The sequence below is a fragment of the Coccinella septempunctata genome, chromosome 4, assembly GCF_907165205.1.
Source record: "Coccinella septempunctata chromosome 4, icCocSept1.1, whole genome shotgun sequence".
In the NCBI taxonomy this organism is placed as follows: domain Eukaryota; kingdom Metazoa; phylum Arthropoda; class Insecta; order Coleoptera; family Coccinellidae; genus Coccinella; species Coccinella septempunctata.
Window position 1 is genome coordinate 21,661,769 of NC_058192.1, and position 20,873 is coordinate 21,682,641.

General features: G+C 35.3%; 1 protein-coding gene across 3 annotated transcripts in view; it reads right to left on the reverse strand.

Annotated features, from left to right (window-relative positions):
* The window catches only part of LOC123311413 (diacylglycerol kinase eta), a 183,524-nt gene that overhangs the window by 145,739 nt on the left and 16,912 nt on the right, over nt 1–20,873 (reverse strand). The gene's annotated exons all lie outside the window — the stretch shown is intronic.

Genomic DNA, 20,873 nt, shown 5'->3' on the forward strand with positions numbered 1-20,873 from the left:
ACAACCATAAAAACAAAATTTATAAATGCTAACAATAATTCAAGCAAACTAAAAATAAATACCGGAAAAATGGAAATAAACTGGAATTCCTGCAAGACGAGAATATAAAAAATATACAAAAAATGAAAACTATTTAGTACTCAAATGAGGAATCTCAGCCTTAAATATTTTTTGAATTGATGACATAGTGAACGGATCAGCATCAAAAAACTCCAAATTGAACAGGGTCAAAATCCTACAAATCGGGGAATTCTGAGTGACGTTCAATCTACGAAAAGGAACAGCAAACATCTCCCTGGATCTCAACCTCCTTTCAGGGATCTGAATAAAGACACATGTTGGAGTATAGAAGGGGCCGAAAAAATGTTATTTAAAATTTTATAAAGAAGACACATATCATTAATTTTCCTGCGGATCTCCAAGCTGAGCATATTGAATCTATTCTGAGCTTCTGTGTAATCATGATTCAATATCTTGACATTATTCCTGTAGGACAGATACCTCAGAAACCTTTGTTGCACGCTTTCTATGCGTTTTATGTGGCACTTATAATTTGGGTTCCACACTAGTGAGGCAATATGTATTTCATATGCTGATACATCTGATGATGAAAACCTTGGCATAGACAATCGTTGGTCATTGGGAATTGTTTTCTTTCAATGTTTTTCCTGATAAACAAAATTATGGTCAAGCCTCTCTAGCCCCCTGTTCAACTCTCTCAGGGTTATTGAGACATAAGCCAATTTTCGGTTCCTAAAAAAAGAATTACTTAACTCAAAATGTTCATCTCACCATCTGTCTAATATTATCTGTCTTTACCTATTTGGGCATGATATCTTCACGCAAAAAAAATGAGTTGAAGTCCTCTGACTGTATTTACGTGAAAATGAATTTTGAGTTATCATATCGTATATAGAAATCAACAAAAAATATGTAGAAATAAACGAACATACATCAAATATTACAATGAATAAAGTCTTTTCTGGTAATACGAAACTTAGGTTGGAAAACATTCGAACGTGTTAGTCTTCTCTTCTATTAGGCCCATTGACATAGCGATTTATTGCAGAAGATGTCCATTTTGATGCTCAAAATTCAGACTATCAACTAAACTAGACCCAGATGTTAAACACCGAAATCTGGCGATAGTATCAAACATACATTCAGCTCAGTTTCAAACTTCTCGCTTGATACTTAATTTATAGTTCTCAACTGACTCGACTCGACTCGCCAAGCGAAGGTATTACTTCCTTTTAAAATAATCTATAGGCATCTGTCGTTAATTGCTAATTCGATAAAACATGTAAATTGACTAACGAACAATACGAAAAAGCATCGAGCATCGTTTTCCTTCGAACTTTTCCTCCCTGCTTCCTCCGATGCATTGGCGTCTAAGCGGGGACTCAGCCTGCAATCGAACCGACTCGATGTTCTGACGTAAATGAAACGTATTTCCTACGGCATTATTCGAAAAAAGCACAATCTGACAACATCGGATCCGCGTGCTTCGACCCGCTTGCTGCGTCGTGAATTTCACTATATTGATGACGTCACGAGTCGGAGTACGTTACGAGGTGAGGCCACGAGCCTCCAACATCCCTGCCTCCGTCTCTCTCTCTACCCCAAGTTTGACCCCAGTTCAAGGGGAGGGTTTGATGGCTCTGTCCACGGACATATTCGGAATGAGGTAACATACCAGTTTGGTGATAAATTATTGTAACGACCGCATTCAATAGCTCAACCTCTATAAATAGAACCATCTGATTAAGGGATAAAATTGAGGATGAAAGTTATGAAATTTACTCATGAGGTTTATTACTGCGTATGGTTTCATAACAAATATCCACCATAAAGAGAAGTAACCATTATTATTCAGGAATGTCGTACAACAACATTTATTCGCATAAAGCAACTGATACATGTTTCATATGGATGATAATAAGCCAACACATTCCACCATCCAAGTGAATCAGTGGGCTAAAAGATTCATCGTAGGTAATGAGTACCTATCTAATCGGACATATTCACCTTTAAGGGTAACGAATATGTCACTAACCGTCAAAAACAAATGATATTTTACTGAAAGTTGGATGACTTCTGCCCCCTACCGATTATATCGATATGCATCCACAGTTAGCAGATAACTAAATAGCTAACATATTTCGATTGCACGGGTTTGGTGAAAAAACTAATACACAACTAATAATTTGCTCTTGCTACCATTGCTGGTTATAGCGCCTCGTAACCGAGCAGTGGTGATGTGAAATGGACCTGCGCAAAGAAAGAAGCTCAATGATTGTGGTGGTAGAGGAAGACATGCGCTTAGGTAGAAAAAGGTTTCTCCTTAATTTTATAACAGAACAGGGTTTGAAGGAGAAAGATTTGTTGCTTAGTATTTTTTCCAATTTGTCTCGGTTGAATAGAAACAGGCTGTTGAAAATCCATAAGAAAATGTAATTTTGAGTTCTACCGGTAGATTCGGGTGACTTTGGTCAGTCCTGTAACTTGGGACAATCACCCCCCTTGCAGATTTCTTTGTTTCTTTCCATTTATGAATGAAGGGACAAACTTAAAAGATTGTGTAGCGTCTTATCGGTTAGTTTAACATTTAATTCCTGTTGAGTTTGCCGTGACCAGAGCGTTTGAATTGAAAGGAAGAATTAACGAGTTCAGGATAATAAAAATGCGTTTTTTATGGCGCTTAGACTTTTTAGTGTACTGTACATTTGTTTCACTTTGTGCATGTGTAAGATTTTTCTGGATACGTAGTATATTGGGATATTAAATATGTCATGAAACAAGGTTGTTTACAAATCAAACGGCAACACGAATCTCATTCATTCATTTTGTTGTTTCATAGGGTGACTATTTTTCGCAGGATATTAATATTTACGTTATTTCCACAAAGAAATCACTAAAGAATGAAAGAAATCATAGTTCCCTTGTTTTGTTCAGTTTTTTTACATTCGAGTTGCAATATATTTATTTTGGTTGTAATAGGGGTTTATCATTTAATTTCTTAACCGAATTTCAACTATATAATCAGAAATTCTAATTTCTATACAACGTCCCAAGACTCCCAAGTCACCTATTTCATTTGAGTGTTGAGAAATCAATAGATTTTAACTTGTGTCCCAAGCCTCCCAAATCGGTGGGTGACTTGGGGTATGTTTTATTTTTTTCAGAATTTATATCCGAATTCTGAAACATGGTATACATCCTAATCAATAGTCTGAGTCATATAAAGCATATTCGAACCTCTTTTTCAGATAAAAATAGGTCACCGTTTCGAAAATTTGGCAAGTTGACTAAGTTGAATTCAACAATCGTCCCAAGTCACTCGAATCTACGGTAGGTATATCAAATGATTTAATGGAATGGAATGATGGTTAAGGAAAAAAGTGTCTTTTCGACCTCAAACCTCAATAATCTACTATTGAAATATATATACAAGTCGAATACTCACACTGTATATAAAAATCAGAAATTCTAACTACTATCTTCAAGAACAGCAGTGGTCGCATTGGAAATAATTGTTCTTATAAAAACTATAATGTCATAGGAATGTGATAGGAATCAAAAGTTTTATGCCCCAATTTTAATGAAAAATTCTGTCTGAAGCACGTCATTAACTAACTTCTGGTAAAATAAGCTTTAAATAGGTTTCCTTCTCATAAATATTTCTATTTGGATGTTTAATTTTTTCTAGCATAAGCATAACTTATACCTAAAGAAACAAATCAAACTAAATTGAGATCAATTTCCACTTTAGAAAATTCTACTGAGCATTTTATTATATGTATTGTTACGAACCGCTGAATTCAAATTTTATGTATATTTTATTTTGTTAATTCCATCAACAGAATCGTAACTTATAAAAAGCAAATTATTTCAATTCGTCTATTCAAGGAGTGCCTTTTCTGAAAACTATTCTGACTGACCATTCTCTATTTTCTTTTATGTTTCCATGTCATCCTAACACAGCATCTATGATGAATAAATTTCATATAATTTAACAGAAATTTCTTCTAGTTCCTAATACTCATTGAACAAACTAAACGAAAGTACTCAAAGTCAACCCTAACAACACTAAAATCAGTGGAGGGAAAAGTAGGCCTGCCCCAGAGAAGCTGATTTTGACAATTATTTGAGTGCCCTATCAGTGCTTCACATGGTCCAAGATATCTCCCCTTATATTGATTTGACACCCTCAAGTTAATCCCAAATTTCTCGGCAATCGACTTCTAGAAATGAAAACAAATTGGAATATAATTCTTTTCTAGCATTACTACTGTCCTCCTATTCTTCCAACACGTCTTCTGAGACGATATAATTCCATAATACTAGGAATACCTTATCGATCGGAAGGGGTGTGCATTTCCACGATGTTACATTTTGGGTGCTCACCAAGAATTTCCATGTAGACGCCGATCCAGGTAAAATTGGGTCGTCATGTTCAGAAGGCCGAGTTCAATATTGTCGGCTTAAAAAGCTCCTAAAGCTGGCTGAGGAAAATTCATTCACGCTTCCGAGGGATGTTTTGGATGCGAGACATTTAATTGGAATGAATAGGTACATTCGACTCACCCTTTCTGTCGGGGTTTAAAATAGAAAATTGTAGGTGGTAATAAATCTTCGTTTCAAATATTTCTGAAGTTGGGATTCATTTTATATAGTTAGTTAGTTTTGTTCATGCACAACTTTCAACCCCTTTCAAGCCCCTCACGTGAAAAATTAGAATGTGTGAAACACTGCGCTTCAGTTATGAACGATGGTGGTCATTTTGGACATTTAATTTAACTTATCTTGTAATGTACAATGCTTCTTCAGGTGGTATTTGAATGCCGAAATAAATTTCCAATGTCACTCCATTTTTTTCTCCATTAAAGGGTTGAAAATTGTGCATGAGCAAAACTGTAATGGTCGACTTTCATTCAGTGACAAATTTCATTAGGTACCATCGTCTCAAAGTAAATGAGCCATGACAAAGTGCACATACTGAAAAGGTCTTCGAACCAACTACACTGCGCAAAAAAATTAACGCACATTCTGAAAATCTCAATTTTAATGAAAGTTAACTCTACATTAACTTTATAACTTATTTTTTATGTTCTCTAGGGAAGGTTTTGAACGAAACAAGACACATCAAATGGAAGAAAAATTCAGGATTTCACCGAATCTTATGTGAAAGAAGAGAAATGGACAATTTTCAAAATACTGAAATGCTGATAAGTGATTTGATACTTGGTATTTCCATCCCTTGCGTTAATTACAGCACGGCAACGGCGGTTCATACTCAAAATGAGTGATCTTACAATGATCTGATCTAATCCTTCCCAGATTTCTCCGAGTTGGATTCCTAAGTCATTAAGAGTAGCTGGATGATTTTCTGAACTTCTCAGCCTTCTATTGAGGTGGTCCCAAACCTGCTCAATCGGATTGAGATCTGGACTTCTTGCTGGCCATTTAATTCGAGAGACTTCAGCCTCTTCAAGGTACTCCTGAACTATGCGCGCACGATGGGGTCTGGCATTATCGTCCATAAAAATGAAGTTTTCACCAATGTATTGGGCAAATGGCACTCCATGCTCTTCAAGAATGTTCCTCATATACTTATCAGCATTCATAGCTCCATTATCAACGACCACTAGGTCTGTGCGAGCAGTCAAAGATATTCCACCCCATACCATAATCGATCCTCCCCCGAAACCAGTAGTATTCAGGAAATTGCACTGAGCATATCTTTCATGTGGACGTCTGTATACAAGGAAACGTCGATCACAATGGTAGAGGCAGAATCTAGACTCATTTGTGAAGAGAACTCTTTCCCAATCGGCCTCTTCTCAATGGATATGCTCTCTCGCAAAATCCAAACGCGCCCTTCGATGGGCTGGGGTAAGAGCTGGGCCTGTTGCCGCGACACGAGGCCTTAAATCATATTCTCTGAGGCGATTTCTTATTGTCTGAGTGCTAATTTGCACCTCATAAGTTTGCTCAAGCTGAATTTGAAGGAGGCGAGCGGTTGCAAACCGTTGTCTCAACAAAGAAACTCTCAAGTAACGTTCTTGAATGGCAGTTGTTACCCGTGGTCTACCCTGTCCTGGTCTTCGGACATTCATACCTGTCTCCCTGAATCGCTGCAACATTCTGGACACACTTGTATGGGAAACTCCAAACCTTTCTGCAATTCTTGTGTATGTCCACCCTTCTTCTCGCAAAACTACCGCTTGGGCACATTCCCCTTGGGTCAAATTGCGTGTTTCGCGTTGCATAGCGATCGAGTGTAGAAAATCAAACGAAAGAAAAACTATTGCTCACTAGAATTGATCGAGAACAACTGATTTTAGAATGGAGCCAATATATTCAAAATCTGATAATACCATCTTTTCTTATTCCTGCTGGGAAAAAACATCTGTATTTAAGAAAACTGTTGAAAGTGGATAACATATGCATGCATAATTCTGATAAAAATAATTATCATTGAAAACACCTTCAGTTGTAGAATAAATTTGAGATTTCCATAATGTGCGTTAATTTTTTTGCGCAGTGTAATTTAAAAAAAAATAAAAAAATTTCTTGGAAATTTCTACACGCCTGTAAAGAAGATACAAAGACATTGCCATAAAAGTACCACATGACCCACTTTTCCTATTCAAAAAATTTTGAGGGTTGATGGGGATGGCACAGGGTGCAACAAAAATCCTTCAAAAATGCATAAAAATTGGTAAAAGTGAAACAAAAATTGACCTGTTTCAGGATTTTGTTGCCAAATGTTTTTCTCCTGAGAAAATGAATTTGTTCCATAATATATTATATATGACAATAATTTTAAATTGTCCTTTGGGACATTCTACACCCACCTCAGGAAAAGATTTTCAAAATATCTTCATTTACTCCCTCAAAATGAGCGCCGCGTCTGGGGTAGGCCACCCGGTATATGAGTAGATGAATGTCAAATTAAGAATAATAAACCCAAATCATGCTCCAGTCGAAATATACCTTATCAACTTCGTATAGTATAACTTCATAACTCGGATAGTATATCGTAAATCTGCAATCTGCAGGAATCTAACAATGAATCTTGAGGATGAAAATAAAATGGAAACAAAACATCACCGCTTGCATTTCATTGATAATTTCACTTGCATCAAAGTCATTCTTAATGGAATTGATCGCTTCTATCAAAGAGGAACTTTGCTTCTATGAAGTAACGTTAGTGTGACTGAGAGGTCACATCTTCATCTCCACATGTAGCAATAAATTTCGACCTCCCATAGAATATAATTCCATTGATTGAACCTGAAATGAGTAGTTAATTCAATTTGTTGAAACGATAAGCGCCTCGTGCAATTATTTCACAATTGAGAGTTGATTGCCAATATCTTCAATATATTGTTAAACACAGACTTCGCGTGGCGCGAACCGAAATGGCGAGGTTCTGGCATTGTGGGTGGCATAGAAGTATTGAAGCAGCATTGAGTAATTACATGGTTCAATAATCAATGGTTGAAGTGAACTAGCTTCAGCGAAATAGTATGAAAGTGGCACACTATAATGGTGAACATATTTTAACGACTTATGAGTAAAATTTATGAAATTTGTCATTCAGCATACATAACCTAACCTAATATAAAAACATTCTGAAAATTACATCCAATTCTGAACCATAATATCCAGAAATATAATCGAAAGAAACTTCGGCAAGTATTATTAAATCATCCTGTGTGTCGGTATGGAAGGAGATAAATTCTAAGTAGACATTTCGTTATGCGGAAGATTGGTCCTATACAGGGTGACCCTTTTTAAAAGATCTACTGAAATAACTCCTTGGAAAGAGCCTGAATTAAAAAAAAATTTCAATCTCTTGATGAATACCCACTTCTTTAAATATGCTCAGTAGTTTGTGTGTAGAAGATTTTCATCATAATGACCACTATGAGTATAAAACACTGCATAATCTCCATAACGATTCATATTATGGCAAAAACGAAAGAAACCAAACGTTCCTAGTTCTTCATCAAGAAAAAATCTACATGAACTTGAAATCTAACTCCAAGGTCCAAGGTCAGTTGAAACATTTTTTGATCCGGGCTCTAGCCACTACTTACTCCATAATATGGTCTATATCTGCAAATATATTCGTTTTATGTAAAAAACGAGAGACACAATTTATTTAGTTTTCACGAAGATTGTGAAGAAAAATGTATATTCTCTATTCAGAAAAATACGTGACCTTGAAAGGACCTTGAAATCAAACCGCAAGGTCAGATTCTCATCAGAAAGACTCCAACTTAATTTCTACTATTATACGAGGAAATATGAAGAATAGGTACTTTTATCTCAAAAAACGTCCAACTTAATTTCAAGAGTTGGGTTTTTTGAATTTTTGGTATTTTTATGGTACGTAATGGTCATAATGAGTAAACTGGAAGACGTGAGTGATATCTTGTGTTCGAAAAAAATTAATCAAATAAATGAAAAACTACATTCGCAAATCTATTTTATTCGATAATACGGTTTGTGAGATGAAACTAAAAATGACATTTTTTCATGGTTTTTCAACAGCCTACAGCCTGTATCTTCTAAACCGAGCAGATTCGGAAAAAATGTTAAGGGAAAAAAGTGTTTCCTTTTGATCTCAAGAATCTATTGTTAGAATATTTGTACAAGTTAAAGACCTTATATATTCGGGACTTCATCATATATAATAAATCGAATGTCCCCCTGAAGTCTAAGAAACATTCATTCGAAAAAATTTTTGATCCAGGCTCATCCCAAGGAGTTATTTAAGGGGATTCTTTCAAATGGGTCACCCTGTATAGTATATGTTATATGTATATAATATATGTAAAGTTGCTCGTGGGCACCCTCTGTATATTTTTATCTCGATGTATCATTTTCTCATATTCCAAATATGATTCCATTGTTTCTTGCTTGAACACCATTTGTTATTTTTCCTCTCGTCGATACTGAACTTTTTCCCTCACAAGTTTTGGATAAGTTATATTTACTTCCGTTGAATATTAACTTGGTGCGCGAGGGTGGACTCAATTTTGAGTTTAATTAAAATTATAAAACGATCCTCCTTAGGCCTACCTGAGATATATATCTCATCTGATCTGTTCGTGACTCTTAATAAGGATTCCGGATGTAACTCGAAAAGGTAAACATTGCAAACATTCAAGCTCTTCAAAGAAAGTCTAGAGTTCCATGAGAGGAAATATTCCTGACAGTGTAGGAGGTTTGCCTGGTTTCCATTACAAGTGAAATCTTTTTACGTGCTCAATGAATTGCTTCAATGGATAAGAATTTTTCTCATTTTCAACGAGAAAATTCGATAGGAACGGATGAAATTCCACGTCACATGCAAGAATTATAAACATTAAACAGGGTGGTGAGAAATTCGGTACTTAGGGGGAGTCCGGGAGACTTGCTCAGGTAGGAGACTTGAACCACCTCGAATATTTCAATTCAAATTTCGCCCTACCGGTATCGTAAATAGCTTGCGACATACTCCTAAAAAGGCATAACTAATGGCGGCTCCATTTTGGCCGCCATCATAACAGTTCGAGAATGAGAGGGTTGAAAGTGATTTTGTTGTTAGGAAGTAAGAAATTGAATAATTATTGTTTGTTACATTGTCTGAAAAGTTTAATAGGTGCGTGGTGTTATTTAGTTTTATTTCTTCCATTGATTAATCTTGTTTTACAAACGATGAGCTTTTTTTATAATAGTTGTAAAAGTTTCGAGAAAAAAGCTGTTGAATAGGCTAAAAGGGAGTACGGAAACTTGACCCATGCTATGGTCGGGAGACATTATCAGTGGTCCAAGTTTCCCGGCCTGAGCTTGAATAACAGTTTGCCTCAAAAAAAATAGTATAATAGAAATAACTATAAAAAATATACGAAGGTTCAAAAAAGTATAAAACACCTCGGAAATAAGTGAGAGTGACTCTGAAATAGAAAATATAAATTTCATACGCTGATACATCTGATGATGAAAATCTTGACATAGACAATCGTTGGTCATTGGAAATTGTTTTCTTTTAATGTTTTTCGTGATAAACAAACTTATGGTCAAGTCTCTCTGGCCCCCTGTTCAACTCTCCCATGGGTTAAGGAGACATAAGCCAATTTTCGTTTTCTAAAAAAAGAATTGCTGTACTTTAAATGCTCATCTCACCATCACTCTACTATTTTATCTATCGTTACCTATTGTGGCATGATATCTTCACGCAAAGAAATGAGTTGCTACCATTTACTGATACAACTCAAATGGCTTCATGGTGAAAATGGGTTCAACTCTCCCGGACTCTCCATACACACCACTACTATCTTCCAAACTATGCTAGATAGAAATTCCGTTTATTGACAAGTCGAACATGGCGTTCCTCAAGTCTTAATATCTTATTTTAATCTAGATTTATAATGATAAATGGGACATAGGTATATATTTTCGAAAATTCCATACCTATAAATTCTTCATTTTTCGAACGATTGCAATGAAATTTTGAAATACTCCAATGTTATCGTCATTCAATAAAATTATACCATTTTTCTGAAATCAGTCTCCTAGATTTCAGGATACTACTATCAACTCAACTCTCATGGTAGCCATACCTATCGAATTTTTCCACTGAAAAATTATTAAATTTCGTCAACTTACTGCCAAAACCAGATAGGTTTTTTTTGTGTACCAGGTACCTAAATGAGGGTTGAAAGTTTTTCCCTACAATAAAACAACTACATGAAAGGAAACTTTTAAGGAGTGAGAAAATGACATAGATTGTAGTTCTGTGAACGTAATTAAGGCCCGAAATCAGAAAAATTATCCTTAATTCAACATTTGAATATTTCGGATATTTTCAAAATTCCTCTTCTCGATTCGAATTCGAACAAACTGAGTTTGTTGTGAATAATAATAATATTATTCATTTTTCAGTGGGAAAATTCAATATGGTGGCCATAAGAAACAAATTTTTGTAAGTCGCATCTTGAAATCTAGCAGGTCAATTTCAATAAAAATGGTTTAATTTCATCAAACTACGATAACATTGAAAGATTTCAAAATTTCATGGGAATCGTGGTTAAACTAAAGAAGACATAAGCAATTGTAGAATGCCAAATATTTCCGATTCTTCATTATTAATCTAGAACAAAAGAATATATGAAGATTTAACGGATGTCATATTGAAAGACTTGCAAAGGCAGATCTCTTTCGTCAATAAAGAGAACTTCTTTGTGTTATAGTTTGGAAAATAATAGTGGTGAGCATCGAATTTATCGCACCCTTGTATATTTCATAAGCCATATAAACTTGAAAATTTTTAATTTTTCTTGATATAAGTATACACAATTTCACCTGATTTTTGCTGATCTCGAATTATTTGCAACAAGGAATTATTATTAATTGATATTGATAATCTGCTGTTCATTTCCTGCCCAACGTTCCATTTTGAAGTAATTGACAGATTGAAGAAGGGATGCTAAATACATACAAGGTGACAATTTAAAAACTTGCCAGGCCAATTATGTCGCGACAAGGATGTTTTCAGAGAAAATGCCGGAACTGGTCAATTTTTATTCGGAGGGCGACATATTTTGAGCAAAATTGTGAGCCGAAATCTCCTCAACCCTAGGTGTAGGGGTTATCACCCTTAAATTCTTAACACGGAATAGGGGTTGAGATTTACCTCAATTGAAAGATCACTTGTCCCTCTACATGAATACTATGGTTTGCAAATTTTTATTGATTCCTTGAAGTAGTTACAGGAGGTGACAATTTGAAAACTTGCCAGGCCAAAATTATGTCTCGACAAGGATATTTTCAAAGAAAAAGCCGGAACAGGTCAATTTTTAAATGGAGGGGGAAATATTTTGAGCAAAATTGTAAGCCGAAATCTCCTCAAACCTAGGTGAAGGGGCTATAACCCCTAAATACTTCATAGGGAATAGAGGGTGAGCTAAACCTCAATTGGAAGACAATATGTCCCTCTACATAATACTATTGTCTTCCAATTAAGGTATAGCTCACCCTCTATGCCCTATTACGAATTTAGGGGTGAGAACCCCTACACCTAAGATTGAGGAGATTTTGGCTTACAAGTCTGCTAGAAACATGTCCCCCTCCGAATTAAATTTGACCTGTTCCGGCATTTTCTCTGAAAACATCCTTGTCGAGGCATAATTGGCCTGGCAAGTTTTCAAATTGTCACCTTGTTTTTAAAGTTTTTCATTTCGTATGGAAACTCGATAGAAACACGCAATCGAAGCAGAAATTCGTTTTTTCGACCGAATCAAGGAGCTGCATTGATATCACCGATAAAATCAGTTCTGTACACAACGATTTCTCACAAGACCTGCCAGTTCGATGCAAGGGCATATAGGACTGAAGGAAAAAGTAATTGCTTTCGTTGCGTTACGTGAAAACGTAAAGGCATAATAATCGATGGCATTCGCAGAGAACGCTAGAGCACCTCTTTATATAATGGAAGTAACAGCAGGAGTGCCTATCGCCGTTTGACCTATAAATTTCATTATTGTTCAGGTTTGAGGATAATCCAGTTCGACTTTATTCGATATTTTCGTTAACCAAGTCCCAGCGAGTAGCAGTGGTTAACATTTCATCAATTGCTTCATTTCAGAATTGGAAAATGTATGATTTGGAAGGATTTTTTGTCCATATTTTTCGCGCTTGTTCAGTGAAACGGAATGGTTTTATGTTGCACAATAAAATGTCTATGCCTATTTTTCGAATTTTGTGCCGGAAATGTATGAAGCGTTCGCTTATTGATGAAGAATTCTTAAGATCTATTTTATCTATTATATTTACGATCCAGTATCAACCTTAACAACAAAACTGGCTGAATTCTTATCTGGCAAGCTTATGGAACTACGCTGTCACCGGAACCAAATACGGAATAGCATCCCTTAATATGCCACTCGTGGAAAATGAAAACTTCGTGTGTATTGAAGGTAATAGTTGGGGAGCCGACGATGCTAAATCGGGATTTACTCGAGCGTCGTGGAGACATAGTGGATTTTGGAGATTAGATGGTAGAAATAGAAAGAAAAAAGGTTCTATGATGTATGCACTTTCTTTTAGCGGTGGGGATTAAGATCCTGTTCATGCCCTACGTGTCTCTGATAATAAATTCATGTTAATCTGACAGTTTGTATGGTGGGGCTGGCCGTACCTATGGAAGAGTTGAAAATGTTGAAAAAAAATTTAGAGCGTGTCAGATTTTTGAAGGATACGTGAATTGGACCCAAAGGAAAATATTTTTCAAGCGACTGACAATGGGCAAGTTTCCTAAAACTCCAAAATCGAATTTAAAATTATTTATGGAAACCCCTTTCCATTAGTTGTCCAACACGTAAAAGATTCGCTTCAAAATTAAGAAATTTCAGAAATATACCCTTCGAAACTTCGAGTATGTAAAAGCTTGTGACGTAGAATGCCTTTACTAAAGTCTAGTAATTTTTGTTAATTAGACAACACTGGAACTGATCAAGAAGATATTGAATTCTATATCCACACATTTCAAAAAATTGTTTCTGTAATCTGTGTCTATATATTCTTAAAAACGATGACATTTTGTGTCATTGTTTGATATTTCTATGCACTGTTTGTTTTCCTTGTCAAATGTGATCACCAAACTTGATATTTATTAAGTCTATGATGATCATAAAACTTTCATGACCTTTATTGATTCGACGGGCGTTGCCGGATTGTGAAAATGACGTAGAATGTTCATAAGAGAGCACTTCTGAAATCAGCATTTTCGTAAGTGAATACAGACAAAACGCAATATGTTAAAATTCTAAAAAAATAGATTTCGATATATTTGAGTTATAAGGATTTCAATGACATATATTTTGAAATTTAGGAAAATACCCCATTCGGATGTGTCACAGCAGTCCTTTGAAAATGCAAAAAAAAATCGTTACTTTGTACATACTCGAGCATGTCAGATTTTCACACCGATGGTTAATCTCGGTGTTGCAGACGTGTTGACCCATTAATCTGACAATAATCAGGGGGTTTTTTCAATCTGACAGTTTGAAGATGATAACAGGGCATTTTTTAAAGATATTTCTCTTCCTATACCTGATCGTTTCTCTATTCATTATGAATGTTTTAGATAATAAAACTCTATACAACGTTTCTCTGAAGCAATTTTTCATACCCGTAACTGTTTTTGAGCTAGAGGGTGATAAAGGCGAGAAGCTTAGCACACATGCGAAAGGCCAAGGTCAATGTAGAAACCCTGTCTAAGGTACATTCATCGCTATATATCTCAGAAACGTTCAAACGTAGAAAAAATTGCTTCGGACTTAATTTGTGGAAAATGTTATGCTCTACAACTTTAATAATGAATGCGAAAACAATTTGAAGCTCAACAGAAGAGATAATTCAATAAAACTATCGTTTTTAGTTTTTTTTTTACTGACAGGCTGTCCTAGACAACTCCTCCTATATACAGGTCTAATTTTTGGGAGTGTTTTCTACAGGGTCCAAGGTATCTCCCCTTATATAATCTGACATGCTCGAGTAAATCTCGAATTTCCCTCTTGGGCTCCCCAACTATAAAAGATGATCAACATATCTTCAGTTGTATATTTTGTAATGTTTTATAAAACGAGGCATATTTGAAAACTATAATCCTATTCAATATTGGATTGGATTATCAGGTTATCAAAAAACAGCTCTTTCACTCCTATTTATTGTTTACATCCGAGCTTTCGTTTATCTTTCCTATGTACAATGAATTTTGATTAAGATGATAGTTTTCAAGTTATTCTATGTTTAAGTGGAAAACATGTGGAACGTTACAAAATATAACCAACCTAATTGGACCATATTCTATAGAAACTTTTAATGTTGCAAATTGCCCGTAAAATCGTTTTGTGAAATTTGACCGGTAAGCGATAACTTACACACGCTGTATAGAACGGCATCTCAATAATAGCTGCTACATCTACTTCATATCTCAACGAGTAATTAGGGAACCTTATAAAGCGAAAAGATAAAATACCCTCTAAAGCACTTTTGTAACAGCCGAGAATTCTCTGGAGAATTCTCTACCAAATTTTGGTGAGAAAACGGCAGAGATTATTTTGTAGGCAACTGAACAGAGAATTCTACCGAAAGTGCGTATGTAACGGTAAAGAATTCAGGGCGCATGAAATCTCGAGTAAATTTTTTAGAGAATTCTCGACTGTAGCAAACGGGCTAAAGGAACAAGAAACAATAATATTCAATGGAATAAATGCGGTCAGTTATTTGTTTTTCCTTTGTTCCACTTCAGATAGACTGAACGACGTAAACTATGGTATTGGAAGGGAATTTCAATTATGTTCCACAATCTATTCATGAATGCTTCCTATAAATTGAATCAACAACGATTGCTACCAATTCAAAAAACAATGCCCGGCCTCACAGCTCGATTGGGATGGGAATCACATGCTTGATTGGCGGATCCATATCGATATGTTTTCTATCAATAATTCAGTTCTGAGCATTGTAGAATAACAATTCTACATCAAATTATGATCTATAAACGTCGCGTCGGTTTACTCATCACCAATTATTGCTATTTTCAATGTATTCGCGAATAAATCTTAGGAGGTGCCACTTGATTTTGGAAAATAAATTGTTTCTGATTTTAACAGATATTCAGTGTGTGTGTTATTGCGCGCCTTTCAGGGTAGAGGGTCCGAATCCCGAATGCGTAGGTTGAGTTCGTTAATGGGCAAAATCACCTTGAAAGTTATAGGCATCTTGTATATTTTCAATAGTAAATTGTAACCGAGTAGTACTCATTTATAAAGTTATCCAATGAATTCAATTTTTTTTTAATTCTTTATTTTAGAGTGACTCAGTAATTTTTTTCTCGTTTTCGATTTTGATTAACAGAATTAAAATTCCAATTCAGGATTCCGACAGCGTTGGAAACCGTAAACATTCCGGACCCTTTTTACCCATTTTTTCAGTTCTGAAAAACGATCTAGAACCGTGGAAAGCAACCTGAATTTGGAGTTTACCGAGTTTTTGTTCGTCAGTACTGATGAGCCAGAATAAAATCATTTTCATCGACACGAATTTTACCGATTTTCGGTACATGAGGGACATAACGTTTCCACACCCCGCAGGTGGGTTCAAAAGCAGATGTCAGCCCGCTGGTGTCAAGTCATTTTTGTATTGAGTACTGAGCCTCTTTTGAGGAATACTTCGAGAATTTGTTTTTGAATCTAAGTGATCATTATAGCTTTCTTTTTTTCCGTTATCTTCCATCTGAGATATACAAAAAGATTCACCTCGCGTGAATATTAATTTCTGGTATAAATCAAATTATATTCCAGTACATTTAATAATAGTCAAACAATATACTGTTTGCACTTCTGACTCCTGGCCAGGTAAATTTACGAGATCTGCGTCCGAGCAGAATCTCATTACCTATACAATTTCAATTTCCATGTAAATTATTCACAAGAAGGAAGAAAAACTTCGGAGCTCGAGGTTCTCCGACACCGGAAAACCAACTAAATGTTCGTCTATTTTTGGCTCATGCAGAAAGACGACAAAAAAGAAGCCATCTTTACGATTATCGAAGAATATGCCGTACATATGAAATTTGTTGAAAGCGCTGAAAATTCCACTGAAGTTCATTAATTTAGGAAGCTTTCACCGGCTATTTATTTTTCATCAAATAACCATTAACACCTCCATTATCTTCTCAGACGAACGAAAAATAATATTTCAAAAATAAGATCCCCTTTCTGTGAAGATAAATTCTCACTTGAAATATTTTCAAAAGGTGTTTGAAGTTTTATAATGAAAGTCCTCTTCTGTTTTATGTTTATTTCTAACGGCCGGTTTCATAATCAAACCTTAAGTCGCTTAAATTTTAAAGCTTCCTTTAACCCTACTAAAAATGACACTAAAGGAATCTTTAAGCTTGAAGTGTCTTCAAATTTGATTATGAAACTGGACGTAAATATAACTTCTGATCCCGAACATTTTATATTTATATTCCTTTAAATATCTAGGCATCTAGACTTCCACACAAATAATAGACGAACAATAACTTATTAGAAGTGTCAGTAAGAAGTTTGGGGTCAAAAAAGTAAGAGTTACGCAATAAATTAAAAGAAAGAAGATGTCCACCGAAATTGTGAAAATCGAAAAATTGCAAGTGCAAGGGTAGATTTGAAAACGATGTACACTTCTTAAACCGAATTGTTACTATGGATGAGACTTGGGTACATTTCTACGATCCAGAAACAAAGCAACAATCGATGGAATGGCAACACTCTGGTTCTCCAAGACCTAAGAAGTTTCGTGTCCAAAAATCTGCTGGAAAAGTTCTTGCTTCAGTTTTTTGGGATTGCCATAGAGTAATCATGATTGATTTTTTGGATAAGGGTAGAACAATAACAGTAGATTACTATTCGACGTTACTGACCACTCTACGGAAAAAGAAAAGATGCGGAAAGCTATCCAAAGGTGTTTTGTTTTTGCAGGTCAACGCCTCTGCACACAAATCTCATGTTGCCATGCAAAAAATTCGTGATTTAGGGTTTGAATTACTAGAACACCCCCCTTATTCGCCAGATTTGGCTCCATTCGACTATCATCTCTTTCCTCAACTGAAAAAAAGTTTAAAAGGTCGTAAATTTTCTTCTAACGAGGAGGTAATAAAAGCTGTGGAGGTCTGGTTTGCAGAGCAAGAAGAAACATTTTTTTTCAAAGGTCTAGAGACTTTGCAGGTTCGCTGTAATAACTGTATCCAATTAAGAGGAGAATTTGCTGAGTAATAAAATATTTTGACTTTGAAATTTTGTTTGGTTCTATAGTAGGCTGAGAATTTTTCAATATATCCTCGTACAATGCAGTATACAAGGTCTTTGACTCGTACAAATATACTTTTGTAGTCGTAAGTAGAGTAGATTCTTGTGGTCGAAAGAAACACTTTTTTCCTTTACCATTTTTTCCTGGCTTGGTTTAAAAAAAGGTACAGGCTGTTATTTTTAGTTCTATCTCACAAACGGTTTTATCGATTGAAATGAATTTCGGAATATAGTTTTTCATTCATTGGATTAATCTTTTCGAACGCAAGATTTCGTCAACATCTTCCAGTTTTCTCATTATGACCATTACGTACTATAAAAATACCAAAAATTCAAAGATCCCAACTCTTGAAACTAAGTTGGACGCTATGTAATAAATATTTGAACGTTTTGTAAAATAAAATTATTCTGCATATTTTTCCCGTATAATGCGCCATTTCCGAGTAATTTGATCTAAAAAAATACATAATTGTGAAATTCGAAAAATTGGGTGCTTCCGCCGAATGCAACTCTTTTTAAGAGATCCACAGATGTGTAGTGTGACAGATTTAGCTAGTTATTCTGAAGGCACAGCTCAATATGAAAATTTAAAATGGCTATATGTTCTTATCAGGGCCCAATCGGAAAAAATGGATAGGAAAAAGTGTTTCTTCAAGAATCTACTGTTAAAATATTTGTACGAGCCAAAGACTCACCCTGTATATAAGATTCAAATTTGCAGTGTGAATAACAAAATTTTCAAGGAAACTTATTATTATTACTTATAATATAATGCATCAACAATGGACGAAATAGAAAATACTATGGTGAACTACATATACATATATCAGTCCATTAAAAATTTTGATAATTTTGTAATTGGTAGATCGCAAAGAGTTTCTTCAAATGTCTTGGGCCTTGGATCTCATCAGGTTGGCCACCCTTGCTACGAGTAGTATATTTATTAAATCCACCTTTTATTCAGCTCCGGTCACGTATTTATTGAGGACTTCAATCTCGCTGTCAGGGTATTTTCAGAAAATTCTCATTAAAAAGCCTGTCCTCAGTTACTAGCGAGCACTTATCTCTGGAAAAGCTGCAGATAAAATAACCGGATGAAAATATATCCCATTTCTCTCCTCAGCAACATTTCAGGATAAAGATCGAAGGATTATCTTCAAGTTTTCACGCTTCTCCATTCCACTCTTCATAAATCGTCATGGGAATAGAAGGGTGAAAGAGCGATTCCGTAGATGTCGGTCTTGTAATTTCTCTCAGTCGAAAATTCGGGGCAAAATTGAAGCTTAGGAGGAAATGGAGGAAGCGGACAGGACGACGGCTATTCATTTCACATCTCCACCCCATTACCAGAATACAGCATGTTTCATCGGGTTTTAGCGGCAGGAAGGGACAAGGATGAAAATTATAATAATATTCGCTCTATAAGCTTTCCTAATTCCTAATGTAGCACGTGTGAATTACATTTTCGGGGTCTGTGTCTTCACTTGAAAACACAGACGTGAACTTGCTCAGTTTTACTTAATTATACTTATTGAAAAAGTAGGAAAACCCACTGTTTCGTTGTATATTTATTCAGCTAAAAACAAGGTAATGGAGAAATAAACAAAGCAGCATATGAAGTGGGACACATAAAGGTTTGCCTAAATTTGACCAGCTAGAACTTCGCTATTACTTCGCCGATTTTGGATCTTTGCCAGAGCTAAAAGCTCTATCCTTTTTCTGGGCGTCACTGGCACAGGGTTTACAATCCGTATGCTGCACCGCAATAGACGTATAATCTACCCTGTGATCGCAACCGTCGTGCGCAGTGATGCCATCGTTTGGCTACCCTTGGTACCATCATGGTGAGATGAAGTATTCCTCTACCATGGGTACAACTACGCCGCCACAAGAGATTGAGAAAAAAAGCCTGTGTCAGTTAGATATAGATGAAGGATCGTGCTTTAAACCGCTAGCGAAAAATCTAACATCGGTGGAGAAGTGTGAAAATTATAGCTAAAATTTTAAGGAAAAACCAGACTTTCGTGAAATGGTAATATTTCCATAGCAAAGCAATATAAAAAAAAATTGGCAGAAACACCTCGAGATATTGACCTGATAATCCGACAAACATCAAAAAATACTCAGTAATTCCCCACACTACTTCCAAATTCTTCACCAAAAAGAGGAAATTTTTTGTTGCCTTACATTCACACCCTGCACAACAAGTAGGCAATGAAGAAAAAATAATTTTTGCCGATGACTCTCAGAAAAATGAAAGAGCTTTTGACCTCTGGCTAAAAATCCAAAATCGGCGAAGTAATAGCTGGTCAAAATTGGGCAATTTTTTAGTTGTCCCACTTCATTTGCTGCTTAGTTTAGATTGAATTAATGAATTAATTTCCTTGTTTCTTCATATCAAAGTATGTATGTTATAACACCAAGCAGACAAATTGACAACTACTCGTATGAGTAGTTTACTCGAAAGAGCCTCGTATATGTATATATACGAAGAGTTTTCTGTTAAAGATCTTGAAAATTTGTGATTATAAAGAGAGTCATAAAGATTGTTCCAGGAAATGGAATTTTAGCAATATCAATATGGGCTTTACAATTATAATACATATTTAGAAAAAGAGTTATTTTTGACAAGTCGACCAGCACATTACAGGGTGTTTCCTAATTGGATGTGAATATTTATGGGAGTAATTTTTGGGCCCATTTTGAGAAAAAAACTTCATATGAACATATGTCCTAAACGTCTCACCTTTTAAGATACAGTGTGGTAAAGTTTTCAAAAATAAATTATTTATTATTAATATCTACAATACCACTTCAAATATTTTAATGAAAAAAATAAAATCTATGTATGTCTCTTCATGGTGATATTGTCATATGTATGTATTAACGGTATTGTTATGATCATGCAGAGAAATGGTTTTTATTTTTTTTGAGCGGAAACCGTGAATCGGATTGAAAAAAGTCAAGTGATCAACTTTGGTAAGAAATGATTGGGAATTTCAGAAATAATTTTTATTTCAT